Here is a 25,712-nt window from a genome sequence, read left to right as displayed (position 1 = left end):
ATTACTGTTATCACCAGATTTTAACCGGATCAAGTGATGGGCCGTAATTGAGATGGGCTTGGAGGATATACACGTGGAGTGTCTCTGAATCGGCCTCGTGCGAGAATTTGGGCTAGATGGCCCGTGTATTGATACATCTCCGACATATCGATAATTTCTTATGTTCCATGCCACATTATTGATGATATCTACAAGTTTTATGCATACTTTATGTCATTATTATGCGTTTTCCGGAACTAACCTATTGACGAGATGCCGAAGGGCCAGTTGCTGTTTTCTGTTGTTTTTGCTTTCAGAAATCCTAGTAAGGAAATATTCTCGGAATTGGACGAAATCAACGCCCAGAGTCTTATAATTGGACGAAGCTTCCAGAACACCCGAGAGCCGCCAGAGGGGAGCCCTGGGGGCCCCACACAACACCCTGGCGCGTCCAGAGGGGGGCCGCGCCCCCTAGTGTGTGGGCCCACCAGGCCCCCTCCGAGGCTGCCCTTCCGCCTATTTAAAGTCTCCGTCGCGAAAACCCTACCACGTTCGACGAAACCAGAGAAAACCTTCCAGAGCCGCCGCCATCGCGAAGCCAAGATCTGGGGGACAGGAGTCTCTGTTCTGGCACGCCGCCGGGACGGGGAAGTGCCCCCGGAAGGCTTCTCCATCAACACCACCGCCATCTTCATCAACGCTGCTGTCTCCCATGAGGAGGGAGTAGTTCTCCATCAAGGCTCGGGGCTGTACCGGTAGCTATGTGGTTAATCTCTCTCCTATGTGCTTCAATACAATAATCTCATGAGCTGCCTTACATGATTGAGATTCATATGATGATGCTTGTAATCTAGATGTCATTATGCTAGTCAAGTGGGTTTTACTTATGTGATCTCCGGAGACTCCTTGTCCCACGTGTGTAAAGGTGACAATGTGTGCACCGTCTGGGTCTCTTAGGCTATATTTCACAGAATACTTATTCACTGTTATGAATGGCATAGTGAAGTGCTTATTTATATCTCTTTATGATTGCAATGTGTTTTGTATCACAATTTATCTGTGTGCTACTCTAGTGATGTTATTAAAGTAGTTTATTCCTCCTGCACGGTGTAATGGTGACAGTGTGTGCATCGTGTAGTACTTGGCGTAGGCTATGATTGTGATCTCTTGTAGATTATGAAGTTAACTATTGCTATGATAGTATTGATGTGATCTATTCCTCCTTTCGTAGTGTGAAGGTGACAGTGTGCATGCTATGTTAGTACTTGGTTTGGTTATGTTGATCTGTCATGCACTCTAAGGTTATTTAAATATGAACATCGAATATTGTGGAGCTTGTTAACTCCGGCATTGAGGGTTCGTGTAATCCTACACAGTTAGTGGTGTTCATCATCCAACAAGAGGGTGTAGAGTCTAGCATCTATCTATTTATTCTGTTATGTGATCAATGTTGAGAGTGTCCACTAGTGAAAGTATGATCCCTAGGCCTTATTCCTAAATACTGCTATCGCTGCTTGTTTCTTTTTCTGCTTGTTTACTTCCTGCAATATTACTACCATCAACTGCACGCCAGCAAGCACTTTTCTGGCGCCGTACTACTGCTCATATTCATTCATACCACTTGTATTTCACTATCTCTTCGCCAAACTAGTGCACCTATCAGGTGTGTTGGGGACACAAGAGACTTCTTGCTTTGTGGTTGCAGGGTTGCATGATAGGGATATCTTTGACCTCTTCCTCCCTGAGTTCGATAAACCTTGGGTGATCCACTTAAGGGAAACTTGCTGCTGTTCTACAAACCTCTGCTCTTGGAGGCCCAACATTGTCTACAAGAATAGAAGCACCCGTAGACATCAAGCACTTTTCTGGCGCCGTTGCCGGGGAGGTAAGGTAAAAGGTATTCACATCCTCCGACTACTAAGCTATTTCCTAGTCTTGTTGCCGGTGTGTGAGTGCTCGAAGCTATTTCCTTTAGATCCTGCAATTGCATCTTTTTGTTTCTTGTTTACACTAGTTAGGCATAATGGACAACAATGAGCTTCTTATTCTATTTCCTGATTTAAGACATGGATGGTTTGATGCGAAAATTAAAAAACCTATGGAAAATATTAGTATGAACGCTTTGAACACCATTGTTGCTAATGATATGGAAAATTCTAAGCTTGGGGAAGCTGGCTTTGATGAGCATGATATTTTTAGTCCCCCAAGCATTGAGGAGAAAATTTACTTTGATGATACTTTGCCTCCTATTTATGATGATTATAATGATATTGGTCTTTTAGTACACTTTGTTATGGAGGATAAATTTGATTATGATTACAATATGCCTCCTATATTTGATGATGAGAATAATAATGATAGCTACTTTGTTGAATTTGCTCCCACTACAACTAATAAAATTGATTATGCCTATGTGGAGAGTAATAATTGTATGCATGAGACTCATGATAAGAATGCTTTATGTGATAGTTATATTGTTGAGTTTGCTCATGTTGCTACTGAAAGTTATTATGAGAGAGGAAAATATGGTTGTAGAAATTTTCATCTTACTAAAACACCTCTCTATATGCTGAAATTTTTGAAGCTACACTGGTTTTATCTTCCTATGCTTGTTACTTTGCTCTTCATGAACTTGTTTATTTACAAGATTCCTATGCATAGGAAGCATGTTAGACTTAAATGTGTTTTGAATTTGCTTTTTGATGCTCTCTTTTGCTTCAACTCTTATTTCTTGCGAGTACATCATTAAAACTGCTGAGCCCATCTTAATGGCTATAAAGAAAGAACTTCTTGGGAGATAACCCATGTGTTTATTTTATTACAGTACTTTTGTTTTATATTTGAGTCTTGGAAGTTGTTATCACTGTAGCAACCTCTCCTTATCTTATTTTATTGCATTGTTGTGCCAAGTAAAGTCTTTGATAGCAAGGTTCATACTAGATTTGGATTACTGCGCAGAAACAGATTTCTGTCTGTCACGAATCTGGGTAGAATTCTCTGTAGGTAACTCAGGAAAAATCTGCCAATTTACGTGCGTGATCCTCAGATATGTACGCAACTTTCATTCAATTTGGGCATTTTCATCTGAGCAAGTCTGGTGCCACTTTAAAATTCGTCTTTACGGACTATTCTGTTTTGACAGATTCTGCCTTTTATTTCGCATTGCCTCTTTTGCTATGTTGGATGGATTTCTTTGTCCCATTAACTTCCAGTAGCTTTGGGAAATGTCCAGAAGTGTTAAGAATGATTGTGTCACCTCTGAACATGTGAAATTTTGATTATGCACTAACCCTCTAATGAGTTTGTTTCGAGTTTGGTGTGGAGGAAGTTTTCAAGGGTCAAGAGAGGAGAATGATATACTATGATCAAGAAGAGTGAAGAGTCTAAGCTTGGGGATGCCCCGGTGGTTCATCCCTGTATATTTCAAGAAGACTCAAGCATCTAAGCTTGGGGATGCCCAAGGCATCTCCTTCTTCATCGACAACTTATCAGGTTTCTTTTCTTGAAACTATATTTTTATTCAGTCACATCTTATGTACTTTACTTGGAGCGTCTGTGTGCTTTTGTTTGTGTTTTTGTTTGAATAAATGCTTGTGTGGGAGAGAGACACGCTCCGCTGGTTCGTATGAACACATGTGTTCTTAGCTTTTAATGTTCATGGCGAAGGTTGAAACTGCTTCGTTCATTGTTATATGGTTGGAAACGGAAAATGCTACATGTAGTAATTGATAAAATGTCTTGGATAATGTGATACTTGGCAATTGTTGTGCTCATGTTTAAGCTCTTGCATCATATACTTTGCACCTATTAATGAAGAAATACATAGAGCTTGCTAAAATTTGGTTTGCATATTTGGTCTCTCTAAAGTCCAGATAATTTCTAGTATTGAGTTTTGAACAACAAGGAAGACGGTGTAGAGTCTTATAATGTTTACAATATGTCTTTTATGTGAGTTTTGCTGCACCGGTTCATCCTTGTGTTTGTTTCAAATAAACCTTGCTAGCCTAAACCTTGTATCGAGAGGGAATACTTCTCATGCATCCAAAATCCTTGAGCCAGCCACTATGCCATTTGTGTCCACCATACCTACCTACTACATGGTATTTCTCCGCCATTCCAAAGTAAATTGCTTGAGTGCTACCTTTAAATTTCCATCATTCGCCTTTGCAATATATAGCTCATGGGACAAAATAGCCTTAAAAACTATTGTGGTATTGAATATGTACTTATGCACTTTATCTCTTATTAAGTTGCTTGTTGTGCGATAACCATGTTCCTAGGGACGCCATCAACTCTTTGTTGAATATCATGTGAGTTCCTATGCATGTTCGTCTTGTCTGAAGTAAGGGCGGTTTTCACAATTAAATGGTTTGAGTATGCATACTGTTAGAGAAGAACATTGGGCCGCTAACTAAAGCCATGAATCATGGTGGAAGTTTCAGTTTGGACATACAACCTCAATCTCTTATGAGAATATTAACTGTTGTTGAATGCTTAAGCATTAAAAGAGGAGTCCATTATCTGTTGTCTATGTTGTCCTGGTATGGGTGTCTAAGTTGAAGAATGATCAAAAGCGAGAAATCCAATGCGAACTTTCTCCTTAGACCCTTGTACATGCGGCATAGAGGTACCCCTTTGTGACACTTGGTTGAAACATATGTTATGCAATGATAATCAGTGTTAACCCAAGCTAATTAGGACAAGGTGCGGGCACTATTAGTACACTATGCATGAGGCTTGCAACTTGTAAGATATAATTTACATAATACATATGCTTTATTACTACCGTTGACAAAATTGCTTCATGTTTTCAAAACCAAAGCTCTAGCACAAATATAGCAATCAATGCTTCCCTCTGTGAAGGACCTTTCTTTTACTTTTATGTTCAGTCAGTTCACCTATCTCTCTCCACCTTAAGAAGCGAACACTTGTGTGAACTGTGCATTGATTCCTACATACTTGCATATTGCACTTGTTATATTACTTTACATTGACAATATCCATGAGATATACATGTTATAAGTTGAAAGCAACCGCTGAAACTTAATCTTCCTTTGTGTTGCTTCAACACCTTTACTTTGATTTATTGCTTTATGAGTTAACTCTTATGCAAGACTTATTGATGCTTGTCTTGAAAGTACTATTCATGAAAAGTCTTTGCTTTATGATTCATTTGTTTACTCATGTCATTACCATTGTTTTGATCGCTGCATTCATTACATATGCTTACAATAGTATGATCAAGGTTATGATGGCATGTCACTCCAGAAATTATCTTTGTTATCGTTTACCTGCTCGGGACGAGCAGGAACTAAGCTTGGGGATGCTGATACGTCTCCGACGTATCGATAATTTCTTATGTTCCATGCCACATTATTGATGATATCTACATGTTTTGTGCATACTTTATGTCATTATTATGCGTTTTCCGGAACTAACCTATTGACGAGATGCCGAAGGGCCAGTTGCTATTTTCTGCTATTTTTGGTTTCAGAAATCCTAGTAAGGAAATATTCTCGGAATTGGACGAAATCAACACCCAGAGTCTTATAATTGGACGAAGCTTCCAGAACACCCGAGAGCCGCCAGAGGGGAGCCCTGGGGGCCCCACACAACACCCTGGCGCGTCCAGAGGGGGGCCGCGCCCCCTAGTGTGTGGGCCCACCAGGCCCCCTCCGAGGCTGCCCTTCCGCCTATTTAAAGTCTCCGTCGCGAAAACCCTACCACGTTCGACGAAACCAGAGAAAACCTTCCAGAGCCGCCGTCATCGCAAAGCCAAGATCTGGGGGACAGGAGTCTCTGTTCCGGCACGCCGCCAGGACGGGGAAGTGCCCCCGGAAGGCTTCTCCATCAACACCACCGCCATCTTCATCAACGCTGCTGTCTCCCATGAGGAGGGAGTAGTTCTCCATCAAGGCTCGGGGCTATACCGGTAGCTATGTGGTTAATCTCTCTCCTATGTGCTTCAGTACAATAATCTCATGAGCTGCCTTAGATGATTGAGATTCATATGATGATGCTTGTAATCTAGATGTCATTATGCTAGTCAAGTGGGTTTTACTTATGTGATCTCCGGAGACTCCTTGTCCCACGTGTGTAAAGGTGAGAGTGTGTGCACCGTGTGGGTCTCTTAGGCTATATTTCATAGAATACTTATTCACTGTTATGAATGGCATAGTGAAGTGCTTATTTATATCTCTTTATGATTGCAATGTGTTTTGTATCACAATTTATCTGTGTGCTACTCTAGTGATGTTATTAAAGTAGTTTATTCCTCCTGCACGGTGTAATGGTGACAGTGTGTGCATCGTGTAGTACTTGGCGTAGGCTATGATTGTGATCTCTTGTAGATTATGGAGTTAACTATTGCTATGATAGTATTGATGTGATCTATTCCTCCTTTCGTAGTGTGAAGGTGACAGTGTGCATGCTATGTTAGTACTTGGTTTGGTTATGTTGATCTGTCATGCACTCTAAGGTTATTTAAATATGAACATCGAATATTGTGGAGCTTGTTAACTCCGGCATTGAGGGTTCGTGTAATCCTACACAGTTAGTGGTGTTCATCATCCAACAAGAGGGTGTAGATTCTAGCATCTATCTATTTATTCTGTTATGTGATCAATGTTGAGAGTGTCCACTAGTGAAAGTATGATCCCTAGGCCTTGTTCCTAAATACTGCTATCGCTGCTTGTTTACTGTTTCTTCGCTTGTTTACTTCTGCAATATTACTACCATCAATCGCACGCCTTGACAAGCACTTTTCTGGCGCCGTACTACTGCTCATATTCATTCATACCACTTGTATGTCACTATCTCTTCGCCGAACTAGTGCACCTATTAGGTGTGTTGGGGACACAAGAGACTTCTTGCTTTGTGGTTTCAGGGTTGCATGAGAGGGATATCTTTGACCTCTTCCTCCCTGAGTTCGATAAACCTTGGGTGATCCACTTAAGGAAAACTTGCTGCTGTTCTACAAACCTCTGCTCTTGGAGGCCCAACACTGTCTACAAGAATAGAAGCACCCGTAGACATCATGTATCTGTATATTATGGTAGATTTCGTTAGAATCAAGAAATAGAGTTTAGCCCTTACACGGTTAGGTTTACTCCCGAATTAGAAAGTCCACGGACTATAAATATGTATCTAGGGTTATTGAGAAAGGAGGACGATCACGTTCACAACAAACACAATCTAGGCGCATCGCCACCCCTTGTTTCGAGGGTTTCTTCCGGGTAAGCATCATGCTGCCTAGATCGCATCTTGCGATCTAGGCAGTATAAGATTATTCGTTATCTGGTGTTGCTCGTACTGAAGCCTTGTTGATGGCGAGTAACACTACTTATCGTAGATGTTTTGGGGCTTGCATCGTTGTTCTTCCGATATGCTTGCTTAGCTATGCTGCCCCTCGATATCTAGCCGCCCTTACACCTATCTTAGGTGTAAGGGCGGCATCTTGCTTCATCTTTATTTAGTAGATTTGACCTGTTATAGTTGCTCCTTGTTTTTCAAGGATTAGTTTGATATCCGTATGGTTAGGCCTTGCAAACGGGTTGAACGATCCGGTAGTGCGTAAGGTATGGTTTGCCGATCCTAGAAGGGATGTTCCGGGAATCGACTCCGTGTTGGTTTTTAGGCCTCTTTTAGGGTTAGTTTTCTATCATCTTTCGTATCTGCTAGGCTCAACTACGTGTAGGATGTTCCGGTTATACGGTGAAAACCCTAAGCTGTCGTAGATCTATTTAGCTTAATATTAATGAAGCAGGATACCCATGTTATGGCAAGATCTAATATGAACCATGGGTCAATCGGCTCTTTGAGCCGATGAGCAGGGTAACCTGAGAGCCGATCGAGGCTCATTTAATGTTTACGTGTCTACCATGCAGGAAACTAATCGAAGCGATCCAACACCTTCCTGACCAGGTATAGGTCAGGTGACACGCCCTTGCGACCGTCAGGACGTGTGCCAGAGCATTGCGGGCCGTTGATCGAGGGACCAGGGCCCACCAGCAGTCCTGGGAGCCTCCCGGCTCTTCGTGTTGCTCGTCGTTGCTCTCCGGTGGGTTTTGGCAGGCAACACATTCTGGCACGCCCGGTGGGACAATCTGCAGCAACCACGTCAACATCTGCATCTGAGATGTCGGACGAACCAGTCAAGTACGAAGATCTGCCTGAAGAGCACAAGAAGAAGTATGATGAGCTTAAGGCTCTCTTCGAAGCCGATCTCATCGGCTCTTTCGAAAAAACCCGTTCACATGGCATTAGGTTCAAAGGATTCACACCCGAAGGCGTGCTCGATGGAGTAGATCTGTCTCTTCCTTCGGAGGAGCGCACCAGAGCCCTGCGCCAGGAAACCAATTATATGGTGGCTCATTCTCTACATCGTCATTCTGAGAGCCTGGTGAACGCTTTCGAGTGTGTTGCGCTTCGTGTGGTTCAGGAAATCATGAAGCATCAGTATTCTCCGTCAGGACCTGCCCTAGGGACTCACCAAGGAGAAATACTGTTCCACACCAGGCCGCAACTGCCATTCATGCTTGCAGCTCCAGAGCCAAAGGGTTCACCGGCATACGTCGTCTACAAGGTTGGAGGTGATCCTGGCGATTACCAATTCCTGTATGAGCCGCCCAATGAGATCCCACATGGATACGTGTGCACATACGTGCCAGACTGCAATAACTGGGCGCGCACGAACCAGATTACAGCAGGAGGGATTGCTGGAGCAGGAGGGATTGCTTGAGCAGACGCTGATAAACAGGCGTGGCTAGCTAAATATGCCACCGGAACGAGTCAAGAAAGCTCAACCCCTGCAGCTCATACCGTGGATCAAATCAGTACAATCTTGAGAGATCAGTTCGGTATCCTCCCAAAGAGGAGAACAATCGGCTATTCCAAGCCGTATCCCAACGAATATGACCTGATCCCGCTGCCGCCCAAGTATCGGCTCACTGTGTTCACAAAGTTCAGTGGATCAGAAGGGTCTAGCTCAATTGAGCATGTGAGCCGATACTTGGCACAATTGGGCATGATTTCGGTCTCAGACCCGCTGCGAGTGAGGTTTTTCGCGCAGTCTCTCTCAGGACCAGCTTTTGGGTGGTACACCTCGTTGCCACCAGATTCAATCCAGACATGGAAGCAACTGGAAGAGCAGTTTCATGTGCAATATCACTCAGAAGCTACCGAAGCTGGCATTGCCGATCTAACGCAGGTGCGGCAAAGGCGGGGAGAGACGGTGTCTGAATACATTCAGCGTTTCAAGACTGTCAAGAACCGATGTTATTCGGTTCGTTTAACTGAGAAAGAAGCGGTCGATCTGGCAGTGGTGGGTCTCGCAACGCCGATCAAAGATCTGGCATTCCAAGTGGACTACAATTCACTGGCGCACATGGTCCAGAAACTGACATTGTATGAGCAGCGCCACCCAGAATTGTACCAAGACAAGTTCAAGCGCCCGATAGGCCTGGTCGAGGCAGAAGAAGTGGAAGACTCTGCAGAAGATCAGGAAGTCGCCGTGGCTGAATGGGCTCGGGGGGCAGTACCCGTGTCCTGCAAATGGGTGAAACAACCAGGGCCTGCAAAAGGGTTTGACTTTGATATAAGCAAAACTGAGCAGATTTTCGATTTGCTGCTGAAGGAAAAACAGCTGAATTTACCCGAAGGCCATAAAATCCCTACGGTGCAAGAGTTGAATGGGAGACCGTACTGTAAATGGCATCACACGTTCACCCACGTCACCAACGACTGCAAAGATTTGCGTCGACAGATTCAAATGGCGATAGAACAAGGCCGATTGATTTTCGGTCAGTTTGCCATGAAAGTGGACGTGCAACCGTTTCCTGGCGTCAACATGGTGGAGCTCAACCATTCCACGAAGCGTAAGCCGGGTTTCTCTTTCGATGTTAACATGGCAGGGCCTGTTGACCGCCATGGCAAAGATAAAGAGGAGAGCAGTCACTCCCGTGGCAAGGATAAGAAGGAGGCCGATCCACGCGACCGGCCCCGACATGATGACAAACGGTACCTCACCGAGGAACAAGTGAGAAGCGTGCGATACCAACGACCACTCTCCGCGCATCTCCTTAACAAATATGAGCATCAGTACGACCGACGCCAGCGGTACGACGTAGATGACGACAGATATCGTCGGTCTGATGCAGACAACAGAAAACATCGTCGATACGACAGAGACGACGAAGGATATGAACGCCGCGCTAAAGGGAGGTCAAGAGAGCAGGAAGACATGGACAGGCACTGGGATTGTCCTTTCTTTAAGCACTGCTGGGACTCAGGAATGAGCCGATTGCCCACAATCGGCAACTGCCCAGAATGTAGACAGCAGAGGAAGGGCACAAGTGAGGTTTCAGTGTTCAAGCGTCTAGGGCCTCTCCCACCTCAGAGCAGACGAGCTGAGTCATCTCGAGATGAAGACTTCGTGGAGTCAGAAGATGAAGAAGAAGATAGGTACCACCGGCCAAGGTGGTGCCCTGATGGACTCAGTCATTCCCAGAAGCGTAGGGTTCAGCAGCTACTTAACTTGGAGGAAGCCGAGGCGCAGTACCTGTACACGTTGAGGAAAGCACGGCCCGATCTGGCCGTGAAAATTCAGCAGACTTTGGAGACGGAGGCGCGGCCACAGAAGAAAGAATGGCGCCCCAAGCAGACAAAAGCCGATGCAAAGGCATCGGCTGACACAAATATGGTGTTCATACTGCCGTCGGAGTTTTATGCTCCAAGAACTGAAGAAGTGCCAGTAGCACAGTTTGACTGCGGCCCACGGCCGGTTATCTTTGAAAAACCACGAGAGAGGAGCTACAGGCACTTGAAGGCCCTGTACCTAAGAGGGTATATCAATGGGCAGCCTGTCAACAAGATGTTGGTTGACACGGGAGCGGCAGTCAATATAATGCCATACTCCATGCTACGGCATTTGGGACGCTCTAACGAAGATCTGATCAAGACCAACGTCACACTAAGCGATTTCAATGACCAAGCATCAGAAGCACAAGGCGTTCTGAACGTGGATCTAACCGTAGGCCGGAAAACCATCCCTACGTCGTTCTTCATCGTCGACAGCAAAAACACCTACGCTGTCCTGCTAGGGAGGATTCATGCCAACTGCTGCATTCCATCCACGATGCACCAATGCCTGATACAGTGGGATGGAGATGAAGTGGAGGTCGTTCATGCAAATGACTCGATCGAGATCTCTTTAGCTGGCATGAATATTTGGGATGCAGACGACCAAGAGCCGATCTCTGGAATCAGTTTGGACGGCTGTGAGCGCATCGAAGCTTCAAAAAATGGGGTGAGGCTGGTCTTATCCACCGGCCTGATAGAGGAGCAAGACTAAAGTCAATGGACGTACGTGGCAAGGCCGATCCCTACGATCGGCCCCAAAAAATATAAAGCAATGATCTCACCACAAGCACATCATGTAGTCATAGTAAGATGACTGGAGAGCCGATATCTTCAATTACTTGAAAGATTCGGCTCGGGGGGGGCACTTAAACGGATAAGGGACGAGGCTACGAAGTAGGTGCCTAGTGGCTGTCAATGGCCAGCATCTCAAGAAATACTTCCCAAATATGTGGGATGATGGACATTGAAATATGGGGGCCGATACATAAATCAATCGGCCATAAAAAAAATTTAAGAACAGCCGATGCACAGACATCGACTTTAGAATAAAAAGCCGATGTGCAGCCATCGACTCAAGAGGTACAAACTGTTACAAGCAGAGGTACAAGCTCAATTGAGCAGTTATCAGGTTACATAGAGAGGCTCTACTGAAGGAATGCCTCAAGGGCATGGAGGGCGTTGGCACGAACACGATCCACCTCGGCGATCTCGGCCTCATCATCTTCGTCCTGGCCTATCACCAGCTGCTTGTTCAGGGCACGTATTTCAGCGAGATCAGTCTTCAGTTCAGCTTTGAGGCCTTCTGCTTCCTCGTGGGAGTGGGCAATAAGAGCTTCCTTATCTTGGATGAGCTGTTTGGTGGCCCGGACCCTCTCTTCAAGGTCCTCCAACTCCTTTCGCAAGGTCTCAAGTTCAGCAGTGTTGACAGAGGTGTCAATTTTGGCGTCCAAAGCTGCCTTTTTCTCATTAAGCCGCTGACATTTGTCTGCGATATCGGCTTTCAACGGAAGTTGGGCGTGGCATAGGCCAATTCTCTGACGAGCCAATTTCACCCTTGACCTATAGGCAGACAAAGTCACAACCAGCCAGAGTTTCACCTGCAACGTCTCCGGGAGATGAGGTTGGATGTCCTCAAGGATGCTCTTCACTTCTTCTGAGTCTTCAACTAATGTTTCAATTGAGGAGGAGAGCAGGGCCTTGAGATGCTGGAGTTGACCATGTGTAGTGCTGGGTCCTGACTCTTCACTTGCTTTAGACAGAGCTGGTTCGATGGATTCAGGGTCAAACGTTAGCAAGCTTGAGAGGTCATAACCTTGACAAACAACAAGAACAACGTCAGAATACAGCGAAAGAGGAAGGTAGAGCTAAGGAAAGGGAAGTGTACCTCTCCTAAGACCAGAGGAACAGCCGATGAAGAGGTGATCGGCTCTTGTGTTTCTGCTGTGGGCTTGGCCAAGTTGGCAACCTTGTCAGCTACACTTTTAGAAGGTGCTAGGTCCAGGGTGGTGGATGGCATCAGTACTTCCTCGACTTCCCCACTAGAGGTGTCATCAGTCTGCAAAGGAAGTGGTTAGCCGATGAGAACAGCAATAAGTTAGCATGAAATATGAACCAAGGAGAGTATGGAGGGTAATTACATTCGAAATCTCCTGGTTTAAAGAAGAGGTTTGCGGTTCCTTGCGAGCTCTCTTGATGCATCGGCTCTTTGTGCGTAATCTGCCATGTCCCGCTTCGATTGGAGCTTGGGAAGCAGCAGGTTCAGGAGCTGACCTTTTCTTGGAAGCCGACGGTGGCAAGTCTGGCTGGCTCTGCGTGGTGGTTTTCCCAGAGTTGCCCGAGCTCGAGTCCCTTCGACTGGACTGTGTCTTCTCGCTGGAGTTATCTTCAGTAGAGGTCTATAAAAGAAATACAAGCATGTTGTAGAAGCCTAGAAGGATAGATGAAATCAGCCAAGGCATGGATCAGCTTACGTGCAAACTTTCTTGGGCTGGAGTAGGGTTTTGGCGCTTCAAGGTCTCCCTGGCAGCTACTTTCCTCACTGCTGTTCTCGCCTTAGCTGAGGCTCGGGGGGCAGCTGGCCTAGAAGATGCTCTGCTTTTGGAAGCCGATTTTGTTGAAATCGGCTGGCTCTGCATCACAACCTGCTTTTTCAAGGGTGGTGAGTTTTTGCAGAAGAGGACCACCGGAGCTGGTGGGAGGAATTTGAAAGGGGGGCTGTCATCATGTACAGGTTCTGGACCGTCTTGTTGCTGCAAGAAGACAGAGCAGGATTATAAAAGGAAAGAAATCATTGTGAGCCACTTCAAGATAATTCGTGAGTAGTGGTACCTGTTCTGCAGGGATATCATAGTCAGCATCAAGTTGTTTCAGCAATGGTCCCAGAGCTCTCCTGAAGGCATGAGTCTTCCACATTGACCACCAGGTCTCAAAACCATTGGTTGATGAGGTGAAAGAGAGGTTGTGGGGGATTGGGATGGCCAGAGCATCAAAGAAAGAGTAACACCTCTGACTAGTGAGGATATCGGGCAAGTCAGCTCTACTCTCTGTTAAGTGATGGAGGAAGAAATGGGGAGACACCTGCCCAAGACCAAACTGTCGGGCCGCTACGACCGGCTGATAGGACTCGTAACCAGGTTTGATGATCTTGTTTGAGGTGCTCATGCCCACTGGAAGGAAGCAGGGACGGATCATGGTAGAATACAATTGCCGGGTGCTGGTGTCATCGGCAAAGCTGTCTAGCCTGAAGGATACCGGATTCTCAAAATGCTCAGATTCCGTGTAAGGGAAGAAGAGAGGATTGTCCAGGCCTTGGAAGAAAATGCTGAACCATTTTAATGCTTCCTGGGGAATCAGTTTACTGCCTGGAAGGCTGTACAAAGCTTGGCCGTAGCTAGTGCATCGGATTTGCTTCCCGTTGGCATCTGGAAAGGTGCGAGTGGCCAGAAGTGGGAAGCTTGGGATGTGGTTCTGGAAGTATAGCTGAGCCCATAACTGAATAAACCACCAGGGACCTCCTGTTTTGACTGTCTTTTGGGAAAACAGTTTGACACACATTAGTTGGAGATATCGATAGACCTCTCCAAGGAACAGTTTGCCAATACCAAGCTGGGTGCCTCTGGCAAGTTCATAGGCCAAGGAAAGGTAATTCTTGGTTGGAGCAAGTGAAGGGCCACAGAATATGAAGTGTTCCAACCAGAAATTCAGGAAAGCCGTGTGTTCCTTCTCTGTTACAGGGCCTTTGTTTTTCATGTGGCGTCGAAGATAAGCACCCCAGTTTGTGCACTCTATCTTAGAAGAGAGTGTGAAAGGGACCTTTGGCAGCATAAAAGCAGTGGGGCTTGGGGATGCAATGTCTAGACCAGTGATCATGGCCACGTCTAATAGGGTTGGTGTCATGGAGCCGTGGCCAAACATGAATCAATTCAAAGCATCAGACCAAAAGTAGCCGATGGTTTTCAGGAGGTTTTCATGTTTCTCAAGGGGAGACAGTGATAAAGCTAAAGCATCGGCTATTCCTGTGGTTTCCCAGGTGGCTTGGTGAGTTTTGGATATTCTATTGTACCATGAAACCCAATCTTCAGGAGGATTAGGCCAGGCTCGTAAGCAGTCGGCCCAGGAAGTTAGATCTAAATTCTGGTTCACGAAGGGAATTCTATTGGCCTCGCATGAAATCAAATGGGCAGGACTCTCGGTAGAACGAGGGCCAAGACAGAGCGAATTTGGAAGAGAAGGATGCGGCAGTAGAATGTCTGATACCTAAAAATTAATGACGGAACAAGACATTAATTCAGATGTTTGTTGTTACTTCTAACACTATACTCGGATAGCGAGGAGCGGTTGAGGATTACCTTCAGGCCAGAGACCGTAGTGTTGGTGTTGGATGATTCCGCCATTGGATTCGCTGTGGAGTTGGATCTACGCGATCGAGATCTGAGAGTCGCGTGGCTGTAAGTTGGGTCTGTTCGAGCGGCGATTTGGGGATCTGAGTTTGCTCTTTCAGATAAGGGTTGCAGGTTACCGTTTGAATAGGCAACTGAGTTGGCCTTACTCGCGTTTTGTGGTGAAGGCCGATGCGCTGCCATCGGCTCTTTGCGCGTTGACTTGTTTTGACAATCGGCAAAATTGATATGAAAGCAAAATTGACATAGAAACATTTTCTTCATTAATAAAGAGGATTTTTACAGAGAAGATCCGATTGCTCAAGACAAGAAGAACAAAAGAAGAGCCGATTGCTACTACTAGTCCTATGCTAGTAGTCCTAGTCTAAGGGCCATCGCTGCCCTCGTCGTCGCTGTCGTGGCTGCCGTCGGCGCTGCTACCGGCGAGCTCCTCGTCGCTGCTGCCGTAGCCCTCGGCAGGGGCCTCTTCCTCGTCGTTGTCATCATCGTCGGCGTCCGACCCGGCGTGGAAGCGCTTCGCCGGCGGCTCGTCGGAGGAGGTGTCACTCTCCTCTTCCTCCTCCTCGTCGGAGGAGGTGAAGTCGTCCCAGGAGAAGCGGTCGTCCTCGCTCTCCGCCTCCAGCTCCCCATCGACGAGGAATTGGAAGTCGTCTTCTCCGTCGGTCAAGGACTTGTCATCCTCGGACCAGACGGAGGAATCGTGATCCTCCTCGTCCCACCTCGTTGGGGCAAGGATGTCGTACGCCGCCAACGAGTCCCACTCGAGCGTCGGCTCACGAGAGGGAGAGGATAGGTAAGAAAGTCCCGAGGAGGCAGAGGAGGAGGAGGAGGAGTCCATGGTGTGAAGGAGGGTTTTCCGATGGCTAGTACGGAGCAGGGGGATGAAGAAGCGAACTGCTCGATGCGGTTAAATAAAGGGGATATAGTGGAGATTTAATGTTGCGGTGGTTTCCGAGGACACGGTGCCAAAACTGTCAAATCGTGCAGAGAAGTTGAGAAGGCAAGGCATCATGATGAAAGGATACTGTGACGGTTCTGCTCTGCCACGACGTGACCCTACGAAGAAAAACAGAGTGGTTTTGAAATTATCATTACCAAAACCAGGGGGGCATGTGTTATCAGCAGATTTTAACCGGATCAAGAGATGGGCCGTAATTGAGATGGGCTTGGAGGATATACACGTGGAGTGTCTCTGAATCGGCCTCGTGTGAGAATTTGGGCTAGATGGCCCGTGTATCTGTATATTATGGTAGATTTCGTTAGAATCAAGAAATAGAGTTTAGCCCGTACACGGTTAGGTTTACTCCCGAATTAGAAAGTCCACGGACTATAAATATGTATCTAGGGTTATTGAGAAAGGAGGACGATCACGTTCACAACAAACACAATCTAGGCGCATCGCCACCCCTTGTTTCGAGGGTTTCTTCCGGGTAAGCATCATGCTGCCTAGATCGCATCTTGCGATCTAGGCAGTATAAGTTTATTCGTTATCTGGTGTTGCTCGTACTGAAGCCTTGTTGATGGCGAGTAACACTACTTATCGTAGATGTTTTGGGGCTTGCATCGTTGTTCTTCCGATATGCTTGCTTAGCTATGCTGCCCCTCGATATCTAGCCGCCCTTACACCTATCTTAGGTGTAAGGGCGACATCTTGATTCGTCTTTATTTAGTAGATTTGATCTGTTATAGTTGCTCCTTGTTTTTCAAGGATTAGTTTGATATCCGTATGGTTAGGCCTTGCAAACGGGTTGAACGATCCGGTAGTGCGTAAGGTATGGTTTGCCGATCCTAGAAGGGATGTTCCGGGAATCGACTCCGTGTTGGTTTTTAGGCCTCTTTTAGGGTTAGTTTTCTATCATCTTTCGTATCTACTAGGCTCAACTACGTGTAGGATGCTCCGGTTATACGGTGAAAACCCTAAACTGTCGTAGATCGATTTAGCTTAATATTAAGGGCTTTCTATTTTCGTGCCCTCGGGTCCTTAGTTGTGCTCAGTTTTCCCCAGCTCCTTAGTTTTTCCTCAGTTTTACCCAAGCGTTTGTCTGAAACCATCAGACGTGATGTAACGGCCGGTTGCCCGACGGTTGACCGTTATCTTCTGACTAGTGGGGCCACGTAGAGCCTGCAAAGACACGTCAGACCATCCATCTTTGTTTGACCGTAAGCATCGCTGTATCCCTGACCAAAACGCGAACGAGTGGGGCTTCGGTATATCAAATGACAAGTGGGGCCATGACGCTGATACAAGGGGCAATACACGGGTAGGATTAGATTTTTAAACGGAGCTCTACAGTGATGGCACGGAGGAGGTGGCATGCGGGGTGCCGAGATGAGATCGACGTCCACAAAGAACTGCATGAGGCGAGACCAGACGCATTAGATAGATATGAACTAGACGCGTTTAACCATGCAAAGAAGAGAAGAAATGGTCGACGACATCGATGACCACCTCAAAACTTTGACTGACCGTGTCGGACACGAACGCGAGCAATGTAGAGAAAACTAGTGTCTCTCCTTTCTGGCGTGTATAGGTGGGTGCTAGGAGAGTGTGGTGGCGAAGGGAAAGACCTCGCGGCGGTCTGTGGCGTCCAGCATAGCGGGTCGGCGTGGCCGTGCCCACAGCGGCGTGCATGCATGTTCGGCATTGGCATCAGCATGTACGTTCGGCATTGGCCTCGGCGGTATCTCTGGTGTGTCAGTGATCGAATGAGGGGACGGGATTGAGGGTGCATCCCGACGTTGACCTAGCAGTGGCAGCGAGCATAGCCGTTCTGACCATGCCGATATCGGCATCGGCATCGTTTGGAGGCTGTGGTGCTCGAATCAAGTTGGGATTTGTTTCTTGTAGGCCAAAATGAATTTGAAACAAGTTTCATGTTGAAGGTTAGGTAACGAAAGTTTGTAACTATCCCAAAATTATACTAGCGCCATGTTGAGGTTTTTTTTGATAGAGCTATACGGTTGGGCAAACTTTTTTGACACTTTTTAGATAGGGTTCCTTGTTGTTACACGTATGACATCATGTATGGAAAATTTGGGGTAATTTGGAGATGTTCGAAAAAATCACTTTGCTTAAGCGCATGCCGTTTCGTCTCGCTGAAACCAGCTTTTCTAACAAGGTGATTTTTTCTACCTTCTCTAAATAACCTCAAATTTCATACAGCTGATCTTCTATACATAGATAGATAGATTGTTTCGTTTTTACATTTTTCGAACTTTTTATTTCCCTTTATAATACCCAATTGATTTTCAGGTCAAAACCTCGAAAAACAGCATCATGTATGGCATCATTTTCACCCTAAATTTCAAATTTTCTGAAACTTTCCCTTTTAGATAATCCTTGTTGTTATAGGTATGCCATCATGTATGCCAAACTTGGTTAGGTCTCACTGAAACCAGCTTTTATAACAAATTAGGTTTTTTCTGCCTTCTCTAAATGACCTCAAAAATCATACGTGATAGGTTTATCATTCTATACAAAGATAGATGGTTTATGATTTTTTTGCGTGAAAAGTAATGGCTACAACAAATTGTTGATGGTTTATCATTTTTTTGCGTGAAAAGTAATGGCAACAACAAATCGGTGATGGTTTATCATTTTTTTTTGCGTGAAAAGTAATGGCAACAACAAATCGGTGATGGTTTATCATTTTTTTTTGCGTGAAAAGTAATGGCTACAACAAATTGTTGATGGTTTATGATTTTTTGCGTGAAAAGTAATGGCTACAACAAATCGGTGATGGTTTATCATTTTTTTTGCGTGAAAAGTAATGGCTACAACATATTGTTGATGGTTTATCATTTTTTGCGTGAAAAGTAATGGCAACAACAAATCGGTGATGGTTTATCATTTTTTGCGTGAAAAGTAATGGCAACAACAAATCGGTGATGGTTTATCATTTTTTGCGTGAAAAATAACGCCTAAAAGAGTTTATAATTTTTAGCGCGTGAAAAATAATACAGAAAACCGCCCTTCAGCATACTTAGAGGGTGGAAGCTAATTAACCGCCAACAGAGAGAGAGGGGTTATCCTGCCGTTCCCTATATCATACGATCAACGGTCGGCAGGCACGATCCGCGTGACATGGGCTAGACCAATCAGGGCGATGTTGCACGTCTGCGAGAATTTGTGAAGAGAGAGGGCAAAACTGAGTACTATAAAGAAACCAAGGGCACCTGAGTAGTAAATAGACTAAGGGATTCAAATATGAGATTTAAAAAATGGAAAATGTGTGTTTTGTACAATGAAACCCATCTTGGCCTACCTCAAACTATTTGCAATACCAATATACATCAGTGTGAGAATTGTGGCCTCATTTAGACAAAGTATGATTTGGGGGAAGCTGTTTTGGGAAGGGCTTATTGTGGAAAACTATGCACCTTCATAGCTACTAGGTGATTTGAGAAGTGGCAATTTGTGGTAAAACTTGATTTATCTATGATTTATCTATGATTTGAGAAGTGGCAATTTGTGGTAAAGACTCCATGAGTAAGTGTCACTCTTTTTCGGATTTTTTTGCACATTAAATGACTCATTTAACTAGTTAATCCCATTTGTTGACTCTCTGTTGACCAGCCACTTGAGGGTAAAACTGAGTATATTGCACTAGCCAGTATTAGCACTCGAGGGGAAAATTGAGCACACAAAAAATGCTAGTATAAGACTCGAGGGTATACCTGAGTATATCTAAATTTCCAGGGTTAGACTCGAGGACACGTGCAATTGTTGACGCGTAGACGCGGGTCGCGGTGTAGAAGTCTAGACGTGCAATCGTGGACGCGTGTCGCGTTGCAGAAGTCCAAGACGTGCAGATGTGCACCTGTGCACGCGTAGAACGCGGGTCGCATTAACCACCCCTCGCCTTTTATAGACGCCTCCTCGCACTCTCTCTGTCACTCTCACTCGCTCACGCATCGCTAACTCTCTCACGTCCCATCATCTTCTCCAAAGCAAAAAACCCTCTCCCTCTCCCTCTTCCTCTTCCTCCGCCGGAGAGATGGACAAGGAGAATGCAAATCCCATCATCGAGATAGGCTCGAAGCGCGACGCCTCCATCTTCGGCGTCGTCCCCTCTACGGACGTCGCCGCCGCCGCCGCCGTCGCCGGTGCATCGGAGGCTGCTGCCGCCGGTGGCAGTCAGATCCCGGCGGGATGGGACCCCTACGACCCCGTGCCGTACGTCCCGCCCCCGAACCCCTACGACACCTCCCTGGAGGACCCATGGGACGAGGTAACTACGGTTTGCTTCCTTTTTTGTTCCCCATTCCTTTTTGAAACCTATTTTTGCTGGTGTAGATGGATCTGTAGATGGATGAGTATTGGGCTAATATTTGCGCTGATTTTATTCCATTTTGTTTTGATCACTTCTTGATTTCGTTTAAGATTTGGGGTTCGGCTGTTCGGTTAATTTATGCAAGTAATATTGGATCTCAATCAGTTAATTTATGCAAGTAATCATGGGATCTCAATCAGTTATTTTATGCACTAATCAAAAGATATCAACCATTTAATTTTGCAAATAATCTCGAATGTGTTCAAGTTCAGATCTAGTTCAGATCTAGAATCTGTTTATTTGCCTATGATGAATGGTTGGGCACAAATTTTTACAGGGAGGGTTCAGCGAACCATTGCTGTGTACAAATCTATTGTGCATGAGCTTTAGTTCGCTAACACCTTCCCTGTAGATATATAATCATGTCCACTCTAACTGAGGCTGACTCTGTTTTTCTTAACTTTGTTATCATGTACGTTAGTCATCGTTGCAACTCATTCACTAGTTTCTGTTTGATATGGATCAAATGTCTGGCAGCGACGTCGGCAGCAACGTCGGCAGCGACGAAGAGGAGGAGGACGTCAAGACTCGCCAGGTGCTGCGGAGGCTGCAGGTCGGCCAGTACATCTCCTACTTCGCCAAGGAGGTCTACAGGTGCCCCTCTGCACCAGGAGACTCGGCGCCACGGACTTCAACTGCCTCGTCACGCATGCTGAGAACATCAGCACCACCTTCCCCAACGTCGGCACGACGGTGAATGTCCACTCCTTCCGCGCCAAGCACAGGGCGCTCGGCATGGACCGCCGCAGCTTGCAGCGGGTGGAGATCTCCGCCGGGCGCATGCCTCCGCTCAAGCCCAAGGCTCCCAAGGGGAGCAAGAGCAACAAGTGGAGGCAGAGCCAGATGGGGTAGGCGGAGTCCTGGACGTGTGCTGCTGCTGCTGCCTCCTAGTTTGTTGTTGGGATCCCTTTGTTGTTAGCTAGGGATCCCTTGTTGTTATGTTAGTATGATGGTGCTGTGAAGAACCTGTTACTATGTTGGCTGTTGTGTATGCATCTTATTATCTATCCATATTATCTAGGGATTATCTATCCCTAGTCTACTATATTTTGTTGGCCGTACTTAGTTTTCTTGATTTACTTTGACTGTGAATTTATCGTACATTATCCTGGAGATTTGCTTCTAGATTTAACAACATACATATGGACCAGAGGGAGTACTAGATTTGCTGCCATATTGGGCAAACAACGAGGGCCAAAAGGCACAAATAATTGAAGAAAGTCAGAAATGCAAGCTTCTCTAGATTTTATACTAATTTGGTGAAAAGGACAGAGAGAAAGAGGGGAAAAAGGTGCACTTAATAATGCCAATTTGGGGCCGAGAGAGACAGAACCCAGCTCCTGCTCACGTGCAACCAAACGCTTCTCGTCCTGTCCCACGCGGCCCCTTTCTACCAGCCCCACGCGACGCGGCCCCACACGACGCGGCCCCACACGTGACAGAACGGTCAACTAAACGGGAATCCTGCCGTCTGAGCTGCTTCTGCGGGTTTCAAACAAGGGCTTGGGGAAAACTGATGAAAAACTAAGGAGCTGGGGAAAACTGAGTACAACTAAGGACCTGAGGGCACGAAAATAGAAAGCCCTAATATTAATGAAGCAGGATACCCATGTTATGGCAAGATCTAATATGAACCATGGGTCAATCGGCTCTTTGAGCCGATGAGCAGGGTAACCTGAGAGCCGATCGAGGCTCATTTAATGTTTACGTGTCTACCATGCAGGAAACTAATCGAAGCGATCCAACACCTTCCTGACCAGGTATAGGTCAGGTGGCACGCCCTTGCGACCGTCAGGACGTGTGCCAGAGCATTGCGGGCCGTTGACCGATGGACCAGGGCCCACCAGCAGTCCTGGGAGCCTCCCGGCTCTTCGTGTTGCTCGTCGTTGCTCGCCGGTGGGTTTTGGCAGGCAACAATTACGCACCATACTTAATGCAATTGTCTGTTGTTTGCAACTTAATACTGGAAGGGGTGCGGATGCTAACCCGAAGGTGGACTTTTTAGGCATAGATGCATGCTGGATAGCGGTCTATGTACTTTGTCGTAATGCCCTGATTAAATCTCATAGTAGTCATCGTGATATGTATGTGCATTGTTATGCCCTCTCTATTTGTCAATTGCTCAACTGTAATTTGTTCACCTAACATGCTATTTATCTTATGGGAGAGACACCACTAGTTAACTGTGGACCCCGGTCCATTCTTTTACATCTGAAATACAATCTACTGCAATACTTGTTCTTTACTGTTCTTCGCAAACAAACATCATCTTCCACACTATACATTTAATCCTTTGTTTACAGCAAGTCGGTGAGATTGACAACCTCACTGTTACGTTGGGGCAAAGTACTTTGATTGTGTTGTGCAGGTTCCACGTTGGCGCCGGAATCCCTGGTGTTGCGCCGCACTACACTCCGTCACCAACAACCTTCACGTGTTCCTTGACTCCTACTGGTTCGATAACCTTGGTTTCTTACTGAGGAAAAACTTGCTACTGTACGCATCACACCTTCCTTTTGGGGTTCCCAACGGACGTATGTTAACTACACGCAGCAACTACGCAATCTCCAAAGTCAGATACTCCATGAGTGCGACGCAGAAGGCAAAAAGGATATAGTCCTATTGGAACATGCAATATGTATTTGTACAATGCAATGATATGAATAAAATGCAATGTTCCTCATATGGTGTTTTATCTTTATTTGTCTATTTTATTTTATTTTCTTGTTTTCATTAAGCAAGATGGCAGCCCGCATATTTGTACTCTCATGTACACATCTAGCAAAACCCCTACATACCCCAGGGAAAAGTTTCGCTACTTTTCGTCGAAACAATAAGTTTGTCAAGAGATCGGATAAATATAGGTCCTCATGCAAAACCTTAATTTGTAAACTATTGATCCCTTTTTTCTCTTGAACCATTTCTTTCCTAAACTTTAACATGCCTCCCTTATATTTGTGATATTAAAAAAATAGAAGGGAATCATCCAACATATATTCTTGCTGATCTTGGTCCTTTATTTACATCCATATTTATTGAAACGTGTCTACATATTTACTAATACATATTATTTTATTTGCATTTTTAGTGCTGCAAGCTACAGTCTCTGGCTCAGAGGAGGTCTTCTGATAGCATGTTTCGGTGACGAGCATTCTTCTGGACTCTTTAGAAGCAATTCTTAGGTGACGAGCATGTTGAATCTACATAGATTGTTTTCAGGGTCATACGCTCTTCCAAAAGATCTGTTGGTTGATATAGTCGTATGTCATTTTGCCTTTAATAATCAAAATTGGTGTCTCATTCTCAAACTTCTCTTTGTTCAAGCACTTAAAGAAGCCTTTGAGGGCTTCTGTGACAACATTTTGAAGAAAAGCTGCATTTAAAAGCTCAGTGCCCTCGAGAAGGTGCAACACTACCTTTTGTTTTACTGATACTATAAATTTATAGAATAAGCAACTAAGGTTTGACACTGAATAACTTTTGGGGAGGACGCCAAGGTGTGGAACCACGAGAAGATCGCCATCATCCTTGGCCACTCATCTTCACCAACGACGAGCGGACGAACCGATAACCGGGGACTTCTGCAACGAGCGGAAGATTAGGTATGTTTATGCCATCAAAGACCTCAGCCATTTTGGAGTATGCCTTATTGCTTAGTCCCATTCATAGCTTGTTTGTTTAATGTTGGACCTTTTTAGAGTTTATTTATTTAAAATAATATTTGTCTACTCAAAAGATTACACATGTTGTAGGCAAATTCACAATACAGAGGTGTTTGCCAGATTGCGCCCGCTCAAGAAGGCCTGGTGCTGACCAGACGATGTATTTTACCGACTGCTTATGGTTTTGCGGTTTAGCAGTATTGTCTTAACCTGCTCTAATCCTTGTATAGGTTCTCCTTGGTACTGATTTTCACACGTTTAATGCTGGAACTTTTGGTCAATTTGCAACTGGAATTGAAAATACTAATGCAGGTTTGATATTGGAGCTGGAAAGGTTCTTCTCAAGGTATGCAAACAAGTTTAAGTACCCCCAGATATAATTGTCATAGTCTTAAATGATAAAGTAAAAAGATGTATCTTTCTTTTAGATGTTGTTTTCCATCTTACTGCTACAGGACAAGCTAGCACATATTTCCTACTGTATTAATATAATTTAGTTAGCTTTCTGATAGTTCATTAGAATAGCCAGTCATGCATTTTTGTGACTACTTACAGTAATTTCTTTGGATCATCTTCTTGGCTGCACCAAGCCTTTTAAGTTCATAAAAATTAAAATCCCCATTTTACATGTCTTCTATACATGTCTAAAATGAAAACCATGTGGCTTTTGTCACCGAGTGAAATTGCTATTTATTTTTTCGTGAAAACGCAAAATACTTTTGCGTTTCATTTCATTGAAAAGATAGAGTTTTACAATCCTCTGAGTAGTTCTGCCATCAACCTGGGATGTCCACTAAATACATGTAACTCTGTTGTAAATTGCTATTTTTGTACTATCATATTTTACATAGTCTGTATATTTTCCTGTACACTGGTAAGATAGCACTGATATTTGTCCAAGATACAAACTTGGAAAGGAAAAGGTATAATTCTACTACAGGGAGATCGTTACCGAGAGAGTGCATGCATCTTATTTATTGCACTGTTCAATATTGGGATCTTTCAATTTCCATGCCATTTTTAATTTTTTTGGTTAACATAGGCATGAATAAGACCATCCATCTTAGTTATTTTTGAGTTTTGACACTGCCATGCTTCAGGTTATATAACATTTTGCATGTTAGGAAGACTGAGGGCACTGTTAGCATGCATGTCAAACCTTACAAAGACAGCTATCTTAGTCGTAGATGATTCAAATTATGCAGACCTATGGCGATGCCTAAAAATGTCAGAACCTAAGTGTACTGGCACAACATACATGCAGTTCCTACTCATCTATAACTAGGGGATGTAGTTGGCACTGATCTGTTTAAACTTCCCTTGTACACTCGCTAACATATCCTCTTTCTTGTTTGCTATTTCTAAGGTATACGATGTCCTACATGGCTAATGATGCCGATGAGCTGAATTTCTCTTTTTTGGACACAGTAGTAGGAGAACTTACTGCGAAACGCCTAACCAGGTAGGTTACAAAGGAGGACATATTTCACAAATTTGTATAGGTCTCAACTACGTTCTGTTTAATCGTTCTCTTCATCGCAGTAAATTTATTTAATCCGTCGTTGCATGCCGCCGCAGACGATGATGAGGCTGCTGCCATTGGCACTGGAATGACCCCAAAGGCTGGAGACTGCGTGTTGAAGCTCCTCCGGACGGCATCCTCCCGCAGCAAATCTCCAACCTCTCCTTCTCTAGATATG

General features: G+C 45.0%; 1 long non-coding RNA gene across 2 annotated transcripts in view; it reads left to right on the top strand.

The window, feature by feature from the left end:
• The window catches only part of LOC127323680 (uncharacterized), an 80,072-nt gene extending 54,564 nt beyond the window's left edge, over positions 1-25,508 (top strand). The window contains exons 2-5 of one of the 2 annotated variants that reach the window (XR_007865878.2): positions 23,439-23,952; positions 24,103-24,156; positions 24,243-24,358; positions 25,379-25,508. This is a non-coding gene — a long non-coding RNA (uncharacterized lncRNA). Of the gene's footprint in view, positions 1-23,438; positions 23,953-24,102; positions 24,173-24,242; positions 24,359-25,378 lie in introns of both variants that reach the window. The other variant, XR_007865879.2, reaches the window with a different exon arrangement.
• The last annotated feature ends 204 nt before the right edge of the window (positions 25,509-25,712 follow it).

The sequence above is a fragment of the Lolium perenne genome, chromosome 4 (assembly GCF_019359855.2).
Source record: "Lolium perenne isolate Kyuss_39 chromosome 4, Kyuss_2.0, whole genome shotgun sequence".
Lineage (NCBI taxonomy): Eukaryota > Viridiplantae > Streptophyta > Magnoliopsida > Poales > Poaceae > Lolium > Lolium perenne.
The sequence above is the reverse complement of the archived record's forward strand: the minus strand, read 5'-3'. Positions and strand labels throughout refer to the sequence as shown.